Source organism: Phoenix dactylifera, chromosome 18 (genome assembly GCF_051530095.1).
Source record: "Phoenix dactylifera cultivar Ajwa chromosome 18, Ajwa_hap1_PhDact_Kaust_v1.1, whole genome shotgun sequence".
In the NCBI taxonomy this organism is placed as follows: Eukaryota; Viridiplantae; Streptophyta; class Magnoliopsida; order Arecales; family Arecaceae; genus Phoenix; species Phoenix dactylifera.
This window is the reverse complement of record NC_143207.1, coordinates 16,170,755-16,177,752: the sequence shown is the minus strand read 5'-3', so window position 1 is coordinate 16,177,752 and position 6,998 is coordinate 16,170,755. Positions and strand designations below refer to the sequence as shown.

At 37.8% G+C, this 6,998-nt stretch overlaps 1 protein-coding gene across 9 annotated transcripts in view; it reads left to right on the top strand.

Annotated features, from left to right (window-relative positions):
• The first annotated feature begins 6,098 nt into the window (after positions 1 to 6,098).
• The window catches only part of LOC103703282 (uncharacterized), a 37,455-nt gene continuing 36,555 nt past the window's right edge, over positions 6,099 to 6,998 (top strand). For all 9 annotated transcript variants that reach the window (XM_088714347.2, XM_039131508.3, XM_039131509.3 and 6 more), the window contains exon 1: positions 6,099 to 6,225. The gene's annotated coding sequence lies outside the window, so the exon portion shown is untranslated. The remainder of the gene's footprint in view (positions 6,226 to 6,998) is intronic.

Sequence of the window (6,998 nt, the reverse complement as noted above, 5' to 3'; positions counted from 1 at the left end):
CGGGGTCAAGAGGGGGGAAGGCACCGGAACGGCTGGAGTACACTAACACGAAAGGAGAAAGTACGGAGAGCCCTAAATTGAAGAGTGGGGCAACTCACCGGAAAGGGAGAAAGAACGGCTCCGAGAGCGTCAAAGGAGGAGCGAACGAACAGTTCGGCGGCAACGGCAGCGGCACAAGGGAGAAACTTGAAAATGCCTGTGAAGAGAAAGGCGGACGGGGGAGGGGCCCCGGTTAAATAGGCGGAAAGGCGGGTGACGCCTCGGTGACGCCAGAGGACGCCTGGCTGCCGAAAGTTTGTTCGCGCCCCAAAGGCGAATCGACGCCATTAAGGAAGGATGTCCGCCGAAATCCGCAGACCGCCAGATCAGCGACAACTGCCATACGCCATAAAGAAGGCGGAAAGCTCGGAGCGCGCACGCCTTTCCGAGGGATGGCAGCAATCTCGAAGCATCACTCCCTTCACCCGTTCCCCTCCTGGTTCCAGGCTCGGGAGTGGGGGGCTACTGTTACGGGGGAACTTAGCCACCATGCCCCACGTGACCGGCACGCGCGCCCAGGAAGACTACGGCTGCCCCTTGATCCAGCAATCCGACCTCGGGTCGGATATCTTCAGCTCCGCAGCCCGACCCCGAGTCGGCTGCCCCTTGATCCAGCAATCCGATCTCGGGTCGGATATCTTCAGCTCTGCAGCCCGACCCCGAGTCGGCTGCCCCTTGATCTAGCAATCCGACCCCGAGTCGGATATCTTCAGCTCCGCAGCCCGACCCCGAGTCGGCTGCCCCTTTATCCAGCAATCCGACCTCGGGTCGGATATCTTCAGCTCCGCAGCCCGACCCCGAGTCGGCTGCCCCTTGATCCAGCAATCCGACCCCGAGTCGGCAATCTCTCGACAACAACAGACTGTTCCTCTGAGGCACGCCGCGGCCCCCTGCTCCACTACTCCCTGCAACGGCCGTATCCGGCGCTGCCCCACGATCCCCTGTAACAGCCATACAAAGCGGAGCTCCACTATGCCCTGCCATGGCTGTACCCAGCGCTGCCCCACGACGCCCTGTAACGGCCATGTCAGTGGCAGCCCCATCGTGCCACACGATGACGAATCCCCGGAAAAACCCCCCAGCTTGATATATATGAGGCTGGGGGGGAAGGGGGAGGGTAAGATATATCTTCCAGAGTATCATCTCACCTGCTACCTTCTCCTTCTCCTTCTCCTTTAATCTCCTCTGACTTGATCGTCGGAGGGCCCCCACTACCCCGGTGGTGGTGCGAGGCTTGCTTACAGGTTTCACGGCGGAGGGCGGAGCGCAACCAAAGCAACTCAAAGGGAACCCCGTTCACACCGCTGTGCCAATCGTTCTCGGTTTGGACCACCAGCAACAAAATCAATTTTCACAAAATAAGATTATGCAATAATCCGTAATGTTCCTATCGCCATGCAATGCAAATGATGGTATCAATATAGAAGTTTAAATATAAATATAAGAAATAAAATAAAAACAAAATTTGAAATTATATCAATGCCAGATCCATTTGCCCTGTCATGATATATGGATTGATAGAGGCATGTTTAACTCTCCAGTAGAGATATAATAGCTATCTGGCCTAACAAGAGAATTAAGATCAAGAGTAGTAGATGCAAGAAAAACCTAAAATAAAATAAAAGACTAACTAGTAAGATCTTTTAAATAAGATAATTTAATAATATTTTAATATAAAAATAATAAAGTTATTTTTTCTCGGATTGTAGCCAATTTTGAAGGCAAATGGAGGATACAGTAATCTCACATTCTAATATATTTTGAAATGCAATTATTACTCAGCCATCTGTACTAATTATAGATTTCAATTATATTGTGTACACTGAAATAAATAAAAGGTCTCTTACAACTCAAGCTAGAATAAAATTCTTTTCATCATTAGACTTCTTCTAAGCTAAGATATCAAAAACATCACTTTAATTTATGTAAATATAGGTTCCTCTATATATGTATACAAATTTATTTTAGCCTATTGTTATTTTGCATCTCTTTCATAAATTGAGCAAATCTTCTTCTTTTTTTTTCCTTCTATCTCTGCAAATTCTTTGGAGATATAACTATTGTCTTTTGATAAACCATTATTATGAATAAACAAAAGAGAAGGAAAATTTTCTTTCATAGTTGTTATAAAGCTTTCTAATGCCATGTGAGCTTTATCAACTTCCTTTTCTCCATTGATAGATCTACAAATAATAAAATTCCACTATTTTTATTTTGTAGCGAGAATATAAGAATAAACATATCACTAACACAAGATTAAATTTCCACCAATATTTTTAAAATTTTTCTTCATAGCTAATGCTATGAAGAGAAAAGTTGATCTTTGGGTTCGTACCGTATTCAACAATTTGTAATTGAATTTTACTAAAATCTTGAAAAAAGAGATTTATAGTTGGATATGTTATGCCTGAAAGAAAATTAGTGATATTATAAAAAATCTAAGGCTTCAAAAAATATTTTTATTTCTTTTCGTTGATCATTTGCTGAACATATATCAAATTTATAAAGGTTAATAAATTGTAATATATTGGAAGTCTCTTTATAATAACAAACATCCCTAAACATCATATATATATATATATATATATATATATATATATATATAGAGAGAGAGAGAGAGAGAGAGAGTTTTTACGTGTAAGGATATCAAGTGCAAGTTTACATATCTCCAAATTACATTCTTTAACTCTCTTCTTAAACTCTTCTAATGGTAGTTGAGATCTTTGAATGACATTCATCATTTTCAAAAAAAAATCAATTACTTTATTATTTTTTAATACATATTGTACAATCAAATTAATAATATATGTAGCACATCTCATACAAACAAATTAACCATCACATGTACAAGCTTATTGAATTCTCTGCATAACTTCTCTAACACATCATTATCTAATATTAATACAAATAACTCGTGATCAATATTCCAATGAATCATATTTTTGATGAATATATTATAGAAATTATACCTCCATATAACTTAAACAGTAAATAATTGAAGATATATATATATAATTTTAGATATTTATAAGAGTATGCACGTGAGAAACCTTTTAAATTGTTATCATGTCTGAAATGTTGCATAGGGGATTCATGTGCGGGTGGTGATGACTGTTCTTGGAATCTTGGTGGCCACATGGAGGACCACATGGACTAAGTTCATGGCTCATCACATACAACTTTCTTTTTTTTTTTTTCTTTTTTTTGATACAGGGGATGCCTAGCCACCTCGGATAGCCCCAAAACCATCCTACCTACCTAAATTAAGCTTTCAAGTTAGACTAAGTATGCGCTTGCTGAATCGAAACATTTTCTCAGGTATAAATAGGGGATTGGAAAAACTAAGAGCCGACGCTACTCATATTTGAACCCTCAATCTTTTATTTAGATGCAAGAGGGTGTACCACTAAGTAAGGGAGGTAATCAGGTTAGGTTAGATCATATACATATGAGATCGAATGCTCGTTGGATCAAATATTTGTCAACACAAATTCGAACTAATTGCTAAATAGGGCAAAAATCGAAAGACCAAATCCGGTTTCTTATCAAACTAGTAATCTGATCCAACCTGCTTAACACTATTAATAAACAAATTGGATCATTTTAAATTGGTTAAACCGGCTTTATATAGGTTAAACATAGTTAAATAGATCTTAAACAAATCGAGCCACGAATCTAGTTATTAAATCGGTCAAAATGGTATGAATAAGTTGGGGGTATTAAACCAGAATCCAACTCTCTTCATCAACATGTTGAGTTAGTAGCATCCCTGAGCTGCTGCTTGAGTATCAGGAAAAAAGAAAAATCTTTTTCTATCATAGATATTGAAGTGTAGCCCAAGTGGTTGTTCCTTTGAAGGCACGAGCAATTATTTACCATCACGGACCGGTGCAGGCGGGTCAAAGTCCAGAGTCCTCTTTGGCCATCATTATCGGTTCAAAAGCACGACTTCAGATGAAGTTTGGCCATCTTTTTTCTTTTTTTTTTTTTTGGTGAAAAAGTTTGGCCATCTTAATCGGACAATGACCCACACTAAATATTCTTTTCAGAGTAGGCACAACCTACAACCACTCATAGGTGGGGCTAGACTTGGGACAATCTCGTGGCTCGATGACGATGGACTCTAGAACGGACGGTGGAGGATGGGGGAGACGACCCCCACCACAAAAGTCATCCATGTTTCGCGCGACGATCACGTGCGAAGACTGTTGCCGGTCAAAATCGGCGACTTGAAGGCGCGTTCATTTTTCCCCGCGATTCTACCATCACCCTTCCTCGTTCCATTTGCTCCGACGATTTTTTTCTTCTTCTTTTTATACAGTAAAAAATATATTTAATAAAATTAAGAAAAACAGATTTCTGATTTTTCTAGAAAAGCCCTTTCTAATGGTGGATCCAATCTACCGTACTATTTACATTTCGATAGATGTAAGTGCTCCGAAAGAAACCAAATTTTTTCATTAGCCTGTGTATGTTCCGAAAAAGTGGGTGCCGATATGTGCTGGCCTCAAATCTACTCGATTACTATAGCCAAATCTATTGTCAGATATATATTATCCGTTCCAAAAATTCATTTCGCATGGATGATACTTTTTTAGGCTGTCTTCAACTCTATTATGAAATGCTGATTTATCAAAAATAAGTTGCTGTTCAGCCTGCGACGAGTCTAATCAAAATTTTTGATTATAAAGCCAACTTCAAGATCCTAAGGAGAGGGGGATAAAAAAAAAAATACTTCTACCGTTCGGTTTCCATCTGCTGCCCATTGCAAATGGCGATAATTAAATATGCAAACATCAATGGTGCCTTTTCCAATGATATGACAAACGCAAATTAAATGAGTTCGCTCATGTATTGTGTACACGTCAAGTTCTTTTATTTTTGGTAAGTCACTAATCAAGTTTTATTAGATAAATATAAATTAGAAAATAATCTAGATCCACGAGAACGAATATCTCATGACACATAATGGTACGTACTATAAAAGCACTAAATAAAATATAATGTTTTTGACAAATTATGTTAATCAGAGTTCAAGAAAAACTGTTGGGAACTCTTGCGGCACCTTCCGCTTCATGAGATGATACATCTCCGGCCTATTATTCTTTAGACTAGTCTTAAATATCTTCCCACCTTTTTATATTATTAAGATCTATCCGCAGCCAAAATTTATCACTTTTACTTTTAAAACCCAAAATGAAAAAAAAGTTTGGTCGAAATCCGAACCAGGTCGCTCGTATCCGATGCCACCCGATACTCGCAGAATCTACCAGCACTCAACTCATTTGTTTTGCTATTATATTTTTTTATTTTTATTTTTGCATAGATATCCACACCATCTAACACTGTCAAAAAATTAATGATTTCAAATTAAAATAACTAAATTATTTTTAATGGATAGATGTGTAAAAATTCTAAAAATATTCGCGATGAAGGACAAAAAAGTAATTTCAAAATTTTATTTTATTTTTAATTAAAATAAATATGATTTTTATTAATAATGTTAGAAAAACTATTATATTAGGGGTTTGTACAAAACATAGTGTATTATGAAGGTAAAAAATAAATATAAATTTGAAGAAGGTATTTACATAAATTTAAATTTTTAAGAAAATATTTATTAAAAAAACCCTTATATAATACAATGATAATTATTATTATTTTGTTAAAATAATATAATAATAATAAAGTTAATTAATTGCAAGATGAAATGTAGAATTACAAGCGTATTTGGTACTAGATTTCATCTGGTGCCACACTAATACCATATTAGCAAGGTTTAGTATAAATTTTTTTCGATATATCGAGCATTGATATATCCACGTGTTGAATATCAGTAAATAATATATGCTACTTCGCGTACCATCTGATTCGGACGGTCAACCAAATTTCTTCTCAATTGGGCTCAACTATAATCAATATTCGGGTCAGCACGAGCCTGAGTGTAGACAGTTCCTTCGTAAACTGCCCTTTTGCAGCAGAGATAATTCTAATTGTAATGGGTATTCTTCACGTAAACCAATAATTTTTCTACGTTAGTAGAATATATATATATATATATATATATATATATATAAAATACCGTTTGCTTTCCCTTCCTTGGCCGGAGCGATCGAGAGTGAGAGAAGTCCTGGAAAGGAAGACCTCGGCGGGCGGCCGCACTGTTGCCTCCTCGGTTCGTCGCAGGTGATCGATTTTGATCGCCTCGTTTAGTTTTTCTCATCAACTGCTCTTTGATTAGTCCATTTTTTCCGCTTTCTTTTGTGGGTTAATTTTTGGGTATTTCGGTGAAATATAATTTGAATGCTGCGGCCCAGCTCGTTTCTAATTGAAAACCTCTTGATAGAATCTCCTATCGGGATATTTGGGAAATTTTCTATTTTTGTCGAGGTTTCTAGTGCACACTTGCTTTCTTTCTTTGAGTTGTTTGGGATTCTTTTGGGGGAAATGGAATCTTTACTCGACGTGAAACCTTAATTCTGTTTCTGAGCTCGTTGATGAGTGTTGAGCTGATGAGGAAACTGTGGAAAAGGGAACCGTTTTTGGCGTTTTTGGATGCCCATTTTGTGCGACAGAAGTTCGGATGAAGAAATAGTCCGATGGAGGAGTATGGGAATTTTTCTCACGACTAATTGGACATCTTTGATGTATAAAGAACAAATTGTGTTGAATTTATCTCAATAAAATCGTCAAAAAATTTAACCCAGGCTTCTGATTTGGATGCCTGTTGGATTGTTAGTTCGATCATGAAAAAAAACTACAGTCATATCTATTGTGTGCTTGATATGAAGATTTTGAAATTTCATTAGTATCAGTCTTTGTTTTGTAATAACACTGGAGCTTGTGTGTTTTATGTAGCTTTTCACTTTTAAGGCAGAGAGATATGGGAGATATGAGCATGTTACCAAGCTTAACATATTCATATTTCAGATGAAAGACAATTGATGATGACGCTAGTT